The sequence below is a fragment of the Vigna radiata genome, chromosome 10 (assembly GCF_000741045.1).
Source record: "Vigna radiata var. radiata cultivar VC1973A chromosome 10, Vradiata_ver6, whole genome shotgun sequence".
Classification (NCBI taxonomy): Eukaryota; Viridiplantae; Streptophyta; class Magnoliopsida; order Fabales; family Fabaceae; genus Vigna; species Vigna radiata.
Genome location: NC_028360.1, coordinates 403,938 through 419,003, shown reverse-complemented (window position 1 = coordinate 419,003; position 15,066 = coordinate 403,938).

The following is a 15,066-nucleotide window of genomic DNA, read 5'->3' as shown; positions in this document are numbered from 1 at the left end:
CCAGATCTCCCTCTGCACAGTCCATCCAAAGAATGCTCTGCCTGATGGAAGAAGAAACGAAATGCACGAGCTAGGAGGCAACCATGTTATTGCAGCGTTTCCAGGCTCTATAAAGACAATCGGAAGACAGGGGTCGTGGGGGAACTTCCATCAACGAAATCTAGTTTATTCTTGGCACTGAGAGCAGTGAGCATAGATATGCTCCAGGAATGGTAATTTGTTCAGTCAAGAGAAGGGGATACTAAGGATAGTGCAGGATTTTCATTCTGATGGAGATATAAAAAGCGATGGACATTAAGAGAATGATCGATGTCATCACCCATGGTAGTAGAAGCAAATGGGGAAGAAGACCGTTAGACTCTGGATACCATGACAAATATCAGAGAAAGCATGGCAAAAGGATACGTATCGCAAGCATAAATCATGCTGCTCAATGACTTATCTTATTAAATGGGTAACGTGTGAATATATCACTGAGTGAAAAAGAGAGAAAAAGTAAATAACAGAAAGATCATAACAGAAAATGTTATCAGCACCGTACTCACACACTAAACGTGAATAAAAACTAATTATGATTAAGAATTATCTTAAACTTTGTTGCCTTCTAAATGGTAGCTTCTAAGCAGAAAAGGAATAATAAATCACTACAAAAAATAGTAATTTTAATATAGATTATATTCAAAATAGTAATTCTAGTGTAGATTGTATTGTACGAGGGTTTTATCTCCTACTAATTATGTTATCTGCGGTTTGCCATTTTTTTAAGAGTCAACGTCGTTAATTAACAGCTTAATTAGTAATTTTGGGAATCCCGAGATAACGAAACTTACTTGGAATTTGTGAAACCCGAATATTCTCAACAGTTTGAAACCCCAATTAATTTCCTGAGGTTTGTAAAAGACAGTTTATGAAGTTCCATGTATTACTAACGGTATAAAACCCCTCTTATGTCATCTCAACATTAGTGCTTTTTCTTTGGGGTTTCAAACCCTGATATGATTTTGTTGCATTTTTTATTTGTACATAAATCTTAAAACAAATAAAAAAATTAAAAAACACCACTATGAAATTATCAATAGACAGTGCGGAGTAGATAAGGCTTTTTTGGTATTTATAATTTGCATGTAACATTCATAAAATGAGTAAAGAACAAAGTCTACAACTTTAATCTCAAATCATGTAAATGAAAAAAATGTAAAAGTTAAAGTTAGTAAATCATTACAATGTCATTTGTTACTCGTCCTAAATTACACATAATAAAAAATTAAACAACATTATTCTATAATGGTGCTTGATGTTGATAAATTCTTTCTTTTTTTAAGAAAAACTTCCTTGTTCATATATTTAACATATAAAAATGATAGTAATTAGGCTTAAATACTTTTTTGTCACTATTTTTGTCGATTTTGTTATATGTGAGACTATTTCTTTTTAGTGTTCAACGTGGTTCTAATATTCTTAATTTATGTCTAATTTGATCCTTTTTCATGACATAGTCTAAATCGTTAACTACAAAATGTACACATTGTCACAACATTATATTGAACCTTCCAACACATTAGAAACCCTAGCCACCATCATCACTCACCGCATATCTCCCCTGCACAGGACTAACAACACGTCATCATCTTCCAAAACACGAGCCATACTTAGTGAAACCAGTAGAAGGAAACCAACGAAGATGCAAGTGTGGTTCTCATTTTGTAAGAAGATGACATGTCACCAACGTTGTGTAGTGAATGTGTGTGGTGAGTTATACACTGGATAAACAAAGTAGACACTTACAATACCGAATTAGAAAATATGTTTATCAGTGACATGATAAAAACTGAAATATGAAATCAATAATTATGATTTACCAAATGTCAGAAATATAAGGAGAAGGAGAAATCAATTAAGACAATTACAATATATATTAATGAGTTAGTTAATTTGGTATTTACTCTTTGAGAAAGGTGAAATTCTTTGTCAAAGGAAAACCTTGGAAGAGAGAGAGAGTGATGTCTTGCTTTCTTCTTTTATTATTATTATATTCAATAAAATTCGAGGTATAATTGAATGACATTCAAACTAGAAAACTCGAGGTCTTCAAAACCGAAATTTACATCAAATTGATTAAAACATTTTCAAAAGTGCAACTTAAACCCCACGTCCCTAGATACATGGATTATTAGACAAGACTAAAAATTACTTCTCTACGCCCTTCTTTTCCCTTTCATGAGTACATAATTTATAATTTACAAGATAGAAAATTCATTGTTCTCTTCTTTGTACAACTCGTAGAACAGACACCAAACTAAGCTACACAATTACGAGATTTCAAAACATTTCACTAGTACTGAGAAAAAACTACCTATACATGTTAAAAAAGATTTTTTATATCAGTTTTGGAACCAATATAAAAATAGGGGTATAAAAAGTGTTAAAAAATGGACTTTAAGCCTAACTTAACCTCACAAACCGGCTTGTAAGGTGACATTTCTCATACACTAATGCAATCAAGGGAAACGACATCGGTTATTCACTAGTGCAAAATCGTTGTTTAACGTCACCCCTTAGACGTCGATTATGAAGTGGCGAGACGTATATGACTGACCTGTGGCATTTTCGTAAATAAGTTGGTCATATAGACGTCGGTCGTCTTGTAAACCAACGTCTACGATAGTGTAGACGTCTGTTTCACCCTACACATACGTTCATGGGCCTGACAGGTAGGTGAGGAGTTAGTTTATATCAACTATATAGACGTCGGTTACGGGGGGGCTCGACGTCTAACTTGCTGCAATTAATGCGATTCAACTACCTCGCAGGCACGTAGACATCACTTGGTACAGGACCAATGTTTATATGACTGCAATTAATGCGATTCACCTACCCACAGGAAAATAAACATCCCTTTGTTCAGGATCGATGTACATAGACGTCGGCCCCCCAGGTCCCCGTCGTCTACTCGACTGACCAATTACTGAAAAGTCATTTCGTTCAGTGCTTTAGACGTCAACTCCCCCTGCACCTGACGTCTAAATAGCCTGAAAAAGGTAGGTGAAAGGTCTTTTGGACGTCAGATTAGTTATGTAGCCGACGTCTATAGACATCGGTTGGTACGGTGACCAACGCATAAATTCAACTTAAATAAACCGCGAACTCGCAATTACTCGCACACAATCTTCTTCCTCCTCTCCTTTTCTGTCTCTTGCAGTTACGTGCACAATCTTCTTCCTCCTCTCCTTTTCTCTCTCTCACGGTATTGCATTGCAGGTGCGTTTTTTTTTTTATTTCAATCGTTTAAACTTTGTTTTAGTCCGATTAAAATGGTGTCTTGATCGTTTATCATCCAATAACCGATTAAAATGTGTTTTCATTGTGTTTTAGTGCAGTTTTGATCCTCTCTTTGGGTATTGTAGTATCACATTCTCCCATTGCTAGCTTCCTCACAAGAAAAGCGGCGTCTTTTGGATGTTTTATGGCGTTTCGACCCAAAATGGAACTTGTGTCCTTTCTTAGTTCGCGTCACCGTAATTTTTTTCCTTTTGCAATTGAATAGGAACTAGGCATGGACCCAGGTTCTGTTTTTGGTTGAAATGTCATAAGAGATGCAAAAGACGAAAGTTTTTTTGGTGGGGAAGCTAGCAAAGGGAAAGTGTGGTACTAGGCTATCGAAAGACAGGATCAAAACTACACTAAAACACAACCGCTATATTAAACGTCGGTTAATGCTATGTCAGACGTCTATAGTGACCATAGACGTCGGTTAGTGTCTTGTTCGACCTTTATATATTCCCGTAAACGTCGGTTAAGGCACAGGTGGACGTCTATATAATACCATTAGACGTCGGTTGAGGCCTAGACCAACGACTATATAGTGGCCATAGACGTCGGGGATGGCATGAACTGACGTCTAAATAAATGTCGGTTATTTGGAATGTCGACGTCCCACTAACGTCATCCGTATAGACGTCGGTTGTGGAAGTGATGTTAAAAGCCCAAAATAACAGACGTCTAAAGCCCTTTCTACACTAGTGATTTTCGCTTATAGGCAGCAGTTCAACAACCGAGGCATATACAGGCGAGGAAAAAAGGGTAGGCTTTTTGCCTGGGTTCAGAACCTAGGCAAAAGGGTTCAGATTCTGCCTCGGTTCGCAGAAAACCGAGGTAGTAGAGTGTTTTTAATTTTTTTAGTTCCAAATCGCACAACCATTTTTCTAGAAACCTTAGTCGCGTCTTTTTCCTTCTCCGCGCTTCCACTAAATTGTGTCGTTGTGAAGCCATGTTAACTCTTTTGCAAGTGTACTAGATCGTATCAAGAAATAATAAAACGGTAAGTCCGAGTATCGTTTCCCAAAGGACTCTTACGCCTAAACGTTCATATGATGTTTTGAAATCATAAGAATTGAATAAATGACAATTTGAGTTTTAAATGCAAAACGGAAAATAAACATGCATGTGAGAATTGATCAATTGGCAGTTGAACAATATGGATGAATGATGTTGTTGGGGTTTACTGTTTCATCCTAATCCACTCTCAAATTTCTACTATTCTTACTAAATTCGACTTTGTTACCAATGTTCATGCCACTTTCTAAAATCCCCTACTATAAATATCTTGATAACTAGAGTCTACTCCTAATTACTAGTTTACTATGTATAGTCTCCTTAGCAATTATTCATGCATTACATAATTCGCACAGAAGATTAAGACAATTGATCCTCCTATTCCTATGTCTAGGTAATATTGCTATCAAGAGAATTCCCTCATGTCTAGACCTAATTATACGTGTCCATATAGAAAGAATCAAAGATTATGCTATTGAATAATGTCTTAAACAAAGCATGCAAATATAATGGAGGAAAAACTCAAACAATTGAAAAACAAAGCATATGAATAAAGTAAGCATTTCATATAAGAGAGTTTCAAATAGGATTACATCATTCCCCAACAAAAAAGGTTTTAGTTCACCATAGTCATGGTGAATCTAGATGAATTGAATGAAAAGTATGGAAAAGATAACCCTAGAATTGATAAGTTGGAGTTTCCGCATCCAAAATCTGCCTCCAAGGTAAGAAGAATGTGTTTCTGCGTCCTTTCTGCCAAAAGATCCTTCTCTGATTCGTGAAAATGTATTTATAACTCAGAAAAATATAAGAAATTTAGCCCACGCCCACTAGTACACCGCCTGGCAGTGGGCGCATCACTTGATCTCACCCCTCTACGACTCTTCTTTTCTTTACTTTTACACCTTCTCTTGCATCCAATTCCTCCCTTACTTGACTTCCTTCATTCAATTCCTGATAAATCCTGCCACATCAAAAGAAAACCAAGCATAAAACTAATAAAACCTATTTGACTCTCTTATACTCTAACTTAAGCAAATTGCATGATTTCAAGCTAATTCTAAGTCATAAAGGGTGTATTTGATATCAATTTTAAGTATGAAAATAACGGTTTTTAGACCGTTATGACAACTCCAAACTTAGAACTTTGCTTGTCCTCAAGCAAACAAAATGTAACTTAGTCTTCCACAATTCATCACAATGGTTCAACCTTTTCCAAATCCATATCTCAAGACAAGTCATCACTCAAATCAGCTCATCGATAGAATTTAATCAAGATGCACATATGATTCAAATCAAACCGTCATAGTGCTCTTCACAATCACATAATATTCAATGGATGTTATTCTCATGAATGATCAATTAGCTAAGCACAGATATAATAACAAATTCATGGAACTATTCCTCACCAGACAAGGTGTTTCACTCAATCAGTCAAGTGTTTCCAAAGGTCACTCCTTCCCTCTACTATCCACATGTCACATAGAACGAAATTGCCATTCATTTGCCACAATCAACCATAATCACAAACACATGTCATCACAAGGACTTTTCAAAGCTTATAATGTGGGTGGGCTAACAAGAAAAATTGGTTTTTCTAGATCACAAAATCCTTGAGTTAAGAGAGTCATTCAAACAATAATGGTTCAAGCACAAACTCTCTCTTTACCAATCTCACTCATTCCCAACTTTCCCTTTTCTTCACATTGAGCTTTTTCTTTTCATGCTTATCTTTTCTATTTTTTCTTTCTTTTCTTCATGCGTTTTCATTCAACACATTAGCTCAATGCCTAACTTTTTCTTTTTCAACTTTCAAAACAACCCCAAACTTGAACCTTTAACAATACCATAAAATAATTCTCAACCTAACTCAAGGCAAAGATATTCAAAGCAAGGGTTTTCACATCTTGTTTAAGGCTTAGGTTCAAAAGGGTACAATATAAGATGTTCCTTTTTCAAGTGGGACGAAAATTTCATTTGGCCAGAAAAAAGGCTTTTTTCAAAAACGGCCTTAATCATATGACACATGCATGCAATTCAATCAATCACAGAAATTCAGGCAAAATCACTCATGCTTTCAAGTAGATAGAAAATATATCAATAAGAACTCTAGAGCTCAAAAACATCACATAAGCTTATTCCAACATCCGAAAGAATACCCTGCTGAGCCTCATAATCACAATCACAAAATCACAATGCACTTGTTCACATAGCTAGTGAAAACTCTGCCTGTTCACATATGTCCCTCATCTGGAAAGGCTCAACATCATGCGCATCTCCCTGAGCCTGTAGTGGTGGAGTGTTGACTTACTGGCAAGTGTACCAGATCGTGCAAGTAATATAATCGGTAAAGCCCGATATCGTTCTTCCCAAGAGACTCGAAAGGCCTTATCGTTCGTGTTAATTAAAATCTTAAGACTTGTAGAAAAAGATTAATTGTTGTGAATGCAAAGACAGAAAATAAACATGCAATGTATTTGATTCAATTGACGAAAAAGACTATGGATGAATGGAGTTGTTGGGGTTGACAATTTCACCTAATTCACTCCCTCTTATATACTCCTCTTGTTTAATGTGCTTGATTATCTAATTGTTATGCAAACTTTCTTGGCCTACCCTTAACCCAATCCCTCGGCGAAAAGAGCCTATTACTAATTACCGGCTTGTTATCCCTAGCCTCCCCTAGCAATTAATAACNCATTAAGAACAGAAGCAAAAACAATTGATCGTCCTACCCCCTATCCCTAGGTTGGTATTGCTTAATCAAGGAATTTCTCACAAGTTCATGACATTACTGTACGTTCCCGTATCAATAATGACAAACAACAGTTATCGAATGAGTTAAACGATAAAAGCTTTAAGCGTAGATGAGAACCCAACAATTGATATTCAAAGCATATGAAGAATCATATAAATAAACAAGAGTTTCAATAAAAGAGAGTTTCAAAAGATTACATTGTTTCCCCCAACAACACAAGGGTTTAGTTCACCATTGTCATGGTGAACCTATATGAAAATAATGGAAAAATGGAAAAGCAAACCCTAGATAAGATGAAAAGGAGCCTAAGCATCCAAGATATCCTCTCCAGAGAGTGAAAATTAGGTCTGGCCGCCCTCTTCTGTCAAAAGAACGAGAATGAAATCGCAACAGGGCTATTTATAGCAACGTCACAGAAAACAGGCCCAGGCCTAGCGGATAACCGCCCGGCGGCAGGGGGCCACCGCCCGGCGGTTTGCCTCTAATCGCAAATCCGCGCAGCGTCCACGCCAGGTGCCTCCTCCTCGCTCTAGACCACCCAGCGATGCAATTTTGCCATTGGGCAATTCCTAGACTCTTCTTTTCTTCAATTTTCTTTTTCTGTCTTGAGTCTAAGACCTTCATCTTCAGTCCCCATCTTCACTTTCATCAAAATAGCTTCAAAACAATGCAAAACAAGCATAATATCGCTAAAAACAGCTTTTGACTCTCGAATGACTCATTTATTGGGTTTTACTTGATTCTAAGCTCATTCTAAGTCTTAAAGGGTGTAATTTGGTCTAAAATGAGTCGTGAAAATAACTGTTTCTCAACCGTTATCACAACCCCAAACTTAGAACTTTGCTTGTCCTCAAGCAAACAAAACAAAACAGCAAACAAAACAAAGCTTGGCTTTCTACTAGTTCATCCAATGGATCAACATTCCTAAAGTACATGACAAGAACTACTCAATTGCAGATCTTCAGTAAAATCAAATCAAGATACATGCATGCTTCCAATTTCAGTTTAGTTCACGAGTTTTTCAACGGATGTTAATCATTATGAATGATCAATCCACTAAGCAAAGATGCAATCATGAAATATAACAGTTCTCACCAGGCAAGTGTTTCACTCAATCACTCAAGTGTTTAGGGTAACACTCCAACACTCTATCATTCACAGGTCACATGAAACAAAATTGTCATTCATCTAAAACAACCAAAATCCTTACATGCAAATGCCATCAAAAGGACTTTTCCAAGGCTCGTAATGAGGCTGGGCTAACAAGAAGAATTGGTTTTTCTAGAATGCAAAGTCCTTGAGTTAAGAGAGCTACTGTAGTATTCAACATTTAAGTACAACTCTCTTCCTTACCAATCTCACTTATTCCCAACTTTTTCCCTTTTCTTTTGCATTGAGCTCATCTTCATGCTTTTTCTTCTTTTCTTTTCTTTTTCTCATGTATTTTTCTTTCTCAACATTTGAGCTCAATGCTTTTTACTGCTTTTCAATTTCCCCCATACAACCCCAAACTTGAACCTTTTCAAAACATACAATTAAACTCAACCTAACTCAAGGTAAATAATTTCAAGGCAAGGGTTCACATCCTGTTTAAGGCTAAGGTTTAAAAACGGGTATAAAATTTTAAGCACTGTGGGTGAAAATTTGGCTAGAGAAGGGTTTTCCAAACATGCAATTCAATCAATCATCAAGATTAAGGCAATATCATTCATGCTTTCGTGTGAACAACACATACAACAATAAAAACTCTGGAGCTCAATACCTTACACACATGCTTTCTCACATACATTCATTCATATACCCCGCTTAGCATCATGACCACAATCATAATTCATCACACATCTACTCCATGAATATCAATATGCAACACAACTCAATTATTATCCACATCAAATCATCATCAAATAGACTCATCATGCAAATTATTCAGTCAAACATCTTCAGAAAAGTATTCAAGCCAAGCATATACACTAAAAATAAAATGCAGCCTATTCTAAGAAGTTAAAATGCAAAAGTGAAAGAGAAAATTTAGGGTGCCTCCTAGTAGCGCTTGTTTAACGTCACGAGCCTGACCCAAACCTGGTTGGCACTTGTTAGTAAGTGCAAATCTCTCCAACACCCATCAGTAGGTGTACCTTCCTGGTATCCTTCAGTGGATACAAAAAGAATTAGCATCCCTTAGTAGATGTTACTCAAAAATTGTTCAAAAATCCAAGAAATTACAAGTTCAACAAATAAATAACCTAAACTAAAAATAAAAGAAAATGTTTTACAACAATTGGGATGACCCCAACAAACACCCATCAGTAGGTGTTGAAAATCTTCACGCTTGATATTTTTTTTCTTTTTCTTCTTCCTGTTGAACTTTTTCGAAAATTTGAGGACACCAAGCACCTGTTTCCATGACTCAATCATAGGAACTTTAATCTCCAATTTCTTGAAGATCTCCATAAAGCACTTGACCCTTTTTTCCTTCCTATGATATTTTTTTGAATGAGGAAGGGGTTTTTCATATGATCTCTTCTTCTTTCCTCTCTTCCTCTTTTTCTCACTTTTCTCCCTCAACTTTCTCTTTTTTTGTTTTCTTTCTTTCTTTATTTTCATACTTTTCTTCTTTTTTTTCTTTTCTCTCAACCACCACTTTTTCTTTCTTCTCAACTTTCTCTCCCTCACTCAACCTTTCTATTTCTTCCTCCTCTATCTTCTCCTCCTTTTTCTCCATTTTTTTCTCCTCTATTTTCTCCTCATATATCTCTATCTTTTCTTCATTTATCTTCTCCTCAGCAACAACCATTTCTGTTTCTATTTCTTCTATCTTTTTCACCTCTCTCTTTATCTTCTCCTCATCAACAACCTCATCAATTTGTGTCTCCAAATTCCTGAAGGTAACTTCATAGCTCTTGGAATCATACTTCTCCAGAAATTTGTCGAACTTTTCATTAAAGCTTTTGACTTATTTCGTCACATCAGCTATCTGTTTGCATAGTTGTTGATCATGCTCCCATGTTTCTATTGGTGAAAAGCATTGTTGCTGCCACTGATAATGTTCCCTCTCCTCCATGCTTCTATGAGAAGAAAATATTGTATACATGTCTTGTGGGAAGAATTCATCATTCTTAATATCCTCCTCTATGCCTTTGCACGGTATGGTTCAAAATTCATGATCCTCTGAAAAAGTTCATCAGATTCTGCTCTTCTTTGTATAGGCATGAAATGAGGCTCAACAGCCTGTCCATATCGACTTTGATCCATGTATGAGTGAGGTTCCCACCAGTGACTAAAATTATTTTGGTAGGATTGAGTGCCCATATAATCAAATCCTTGTCCCTACTGCATTCTGCAAACATTAGGCACAAAACCCTAGAGAACATTTATTAGAACAAAAATAAAAACAAAAAAAAACATGAAAAATCACGTCAAATTCAATCATTTCACACTACTCAAAAATAACCTCGAGTCCCCGACAACGGTGCCAAAAACTTGTTGACTCACTGGCAAGTGTACCAGATTGTGAAGTAATATAATCGGTAAAGCCCGATATCGTTCTTCCCAAGAGACTCGAAAGGCCTTATCGTTCGTGTGAATTAAAATCTTAAGACTTTTAGAAAAATATGTGAATACAAAGACAGAAAATAAACATGCAATGTATTTGATGCAATTGACGAAAAAGACTATGGATGAATGAAGTTGTTGGGGTTGACAATTTCATCTAATTCACTCCCTCTTATCTACTCCTCTTGTTTAATGTGCTTGATTATCTAATTATTATGCAAATTTTCTTGGCCTACCCTTAACCCGATCCCTCGGCGAAAAGAGCGTATTACTAATTACCGGCTTGCTATCCCTAGCCTCCTCTAGCAATTAATATCGCATTAAGAACAGAAGCAAAAACAATTGATCGTCCTACCCCCTATCCCTAGGTTGGTATTGCTTAATCAAGGAATTTCACACTAGTTCATGACATTACTGTACGTTCCCGTATCAATAAAGACAAACAACAGTTATCGAATGAGTTAAACAATAAAAGCTTTAAGCGCAGATGAGAACCCAACAATTGATAATTAAAGCATATAAATAAACAAGAGTTTCAATAAAAGAGAGTTTCAAAAGATTACATTGTTTCCCCCAACAACACAAGGGTTTAGTTCACCATTATCATGGTGAACCTAGATGAAAATAATGGAAGAATGGAAAAGCAAACCCTAGATAAGATGAAAAGGAGCCTAAGCATCCAAAAGATCCTCTCAAGAGAGTGAAAATTAGGTCTGGTCGCCCTCTTCTGTCAAAAGAATGAGAATGAAATCGCAACAGGGCTATTTATAGCTGAGGAGCGTCACAGAAAACAGACCCAGGCCCAGCGGACAATCGCCCGGTTATGCTGCTCGGCGGTTTGCCCCTAATCGCGCCACCGCCTGGCGGCAGGGGGCCACCGCCCGGCGGTTTGCCTCTCATCGCAAATCCGCCCAGCGTCCACGCAAGGTGCCTCCTCCTCGCTCTAGACCGCCCAGCGGTGCAATTTTGCCGCCGGGCGGTTCCTAGACTCTTCTTTTCTTCAATTTTCTTCTTCTGTCTTGAGTCTAAGACCTTCATCTTCAGTCCCCATCTTCACTTTAATCAAAATAGCTTCAAAACAATGCAAAACAAGCATAATATTTCTAAAAACAGCTTTTGACTCTCGATTGAATCATTTATTGGGTTTTACTTGATTCTATGCTCATTCTAAGTCTTAAAGGGTGTAATTTGGTCTAAAATGACACGTGAAAATAATTGTTTCTCAATTGTTATCCTGGAGCTTTCCTCCTAGGCCGCCTTTGAGGTCCTGCATAAGCTACTGTCTGTAATAAGCTGTATCAATAGCTTTCTGGGGACGCTCAAAAGGTGGAGAAGATGTATCCACCCCAGTTGCATGGCATAAATGTTTGATAAGAGAACAATACATACAACAATACATACAACAATGAAAACTCCGGAGCTCAATACCTCACACAACATGCTTTCTCACACAATATTCATACATACATCCTGCTTAGCATCATAACCACATTCATAATTCATCACCCATCTGTTTCACAGAATATCAACATGCAGCACAACTCAATTGTCATCCACATCAAATCATCATTAAACAGAATCATCATGCAAATTGTTCAGCCAAACATTTTCAGAAAAAGTATTCAAGCCAAGCATACACACGAAAAATAAAATTCAACTATTCTAAGAATTTAAATGCAAAGGTAAAAAAGAGAATCTAGGTTGCCTCCTAGTAGCGCTTGTTTAACGTCACGAGCCTGACCCAAACCTGTTTAGCACTTGTCAGTAACTGAAAATCCTTCCAACACCCATCAGTAGGTGTACCTTCATGTGTTCTTCAGTAATTCCATAAAATTTAGCATCCCCCAGTAGATGCCACCCAAAAATTGTTCCAGAAATTCAAAAATTTAAAGGTTCAACAAAAACATAAAACAAATAAAAATGTTTTAAAATACAAAATGCGCTCTCCAGCAAATCAACTTTTCTTCTTCATGTTGGGATCTTCATCGTCCCACTTGCTCAACTTTCTTCTATCCACTCTTCGAATTGCTGTGGAGTAAGGCCTTCTGATCTCTACCATTCCCTCCTCCTTAAGCTTCCTATTCACAATCCATTTCCTATTTTTAAATCGCACTGACATGCCACGCAAGAATGATGTGTCCTCTAAGTGGGTTGATTCCTCTATGCCTGCCTTCTTCTCCTCAAGAATCTGCAAAACATTACAATTGTTAAGACAATCAATACCTGTGGTGTTTTCCTCTTTTGCAGCTTCTCTTCTGGCCCTTTTGTATTTGGCTCTTCTTATTGCTCTCATTTTAGTTTCCTCAGAGCCATAAATTAANACTTGGTCATGATCTCTTAGCTTTATTCCTCCNTCATGGACACTTATAACCATCTTAGAAGTCCTCATGAAAGGTCTTCCCAAGATTAACGGAATTCTTCCCTCATTGGCCATGTCCACAACTACAAAGTCAATTAAAAATTCCAACTCATCAATTCGGACAATTACATCTTCCACCATACCAATTGGCTTCTTAATAGATCCATCCACAACCGTCAGGGTAGTGTTTGCTGGTTTTAATTTTAGCCCTCCAATCCTTTTGAAAGCACTAAAAGGCATCATATTAACACTTGATCCTGAATCGATCATGGTTCTCCCTATGTCCACATCATTGATCACGCAAGGAAGAGTCAAAGTCCCTGAATCCTTCAATTTTGGTGGATGATCCTTCTTTCTAGGCTTAACCAATCGGTCCTGATCGCCTTCATCATCAAGATCAATTACCTCTCCAAGATAATACTTGAACCTCTTGTCATACTCAGGAATTCGTGGAGATTCTCCAAGAATAACAGTTACCTGATTGAAGATTTCTCTGAATGGCTCTTGGTAACTGTCTTTTTCCTTCTCTTTTTTCTCTTCTTTGTCTTCTCTTTTCTCATCATGGTTCTCCTACTCATTAGCCTCATGGTCATGTATTCTCTTTTCATCCTCATCCTCACTGCTCCCAATCTCAATAATTTCCTCTGCTAACTTCCTTTTTCTACTTGTCATAACAACCTTGCATTCATCTTTAGGGTTAACATCAGTATTAGCCCTAAACTGATTTTTCTCGGTGGTTTCTATTCTTTTTGACAGCTGCCCAATCTGTGTCTCCAATGATCTGAAGCTAGCTTGATCACTATTTAGCTGAGACTCATAGACTTTGAAGAATTTATCAAATCGGTCACTGAGGTCTCTGACTGTCTCTGTCAGGCTGCTCACTTGCTGCCATAAAGGTTACGATTGTTGCTGCTGAAAGCCTCCTACCGGTCCAGAAGAATTGTTCTGATTTTGCCCTACACTGGGGTGGTTCTTCCAACCTTGGCTGGAACTGCCTTGGTTGAAAGCACCTTACTTGTACTGAAACTGGGCTCCCATGTAGTTAACATCCTGCTGCAACTCCTCAGGGAAAGCACATTGACCATTGATATGGTCACCACCACATAAATTGCAAAGTTGCTGAGTCTGAGAAACATTCCTTAACCCCGTTGGAAATTTAGCAAGGATCTTTGTTAACTTGTCCAACTTTTGGGTAAGGATATGATTTTGTGCCGCCATGGCATCATTAGCAGGGAGATGCAAGAGTCCTCCTTTCTGCGCGCCTCTCTCACTATGTACCACTTCACTCATAGCCATGCTCTTAATCAATTCATATGCCTCATCTTCAGTCTTGGTATTTATACTGCCTCCAGCAGAAGCATCTAACATCATTTTAGACTAAGTATGTAGGCCTCCCAGGAAGGCAAGTAGATATGAAGTCTTATCAAGTCCGTGGACAGTGGTTGGCCAGGGGTCCACCGCCCGGTGGTTTACCCCTAATCGCAAATCCATCCAGCGTCCACGCCAAGTGCCTCCTCCTCGCAGTGGACTGCCCAGCGGTGAATTTTGCCGTCGGACGATTCCTAAACTCTTTTTTTCTTTAATTTTCTTCTTCTGTCTTGAGTCTAAGACCTTCATCTTCAACCCCAATCTTCACTTTGATCAAAATCACTGCAAAGCAAAGCAAAACAAGCATAATATCGCTAAAAACAACTTTTAACTCTCGACTGACTCATTTATTGGGTTTTACTTGATTCTAAGCTCATTCTAAGTCTTAAAGGGTGTAATTTGGTCTAAAATGCAATATGAAAATAACTATTTTTCAACTGTTATCACCGCTCAGCGTTGGAATTGGCGTTGAGCAGTGGACCTTACTCTTATTTTGTATCTTTTCTCATCCTTTCTTGAGTTTAAGTCCTTCCTTCTTCACTTTCATCCTTCACTTCTCATCAAATCCTCCCAAAATAATGTAAAAACAAACATAATATCTCTAAAACCACTTTTGACTCTCTTGAAACCAAACTAAAGTGTTTTGCATGATTCTAAGCTCATTCTAAGCCATAAAGGGTGTTTTTTGATATCAAAT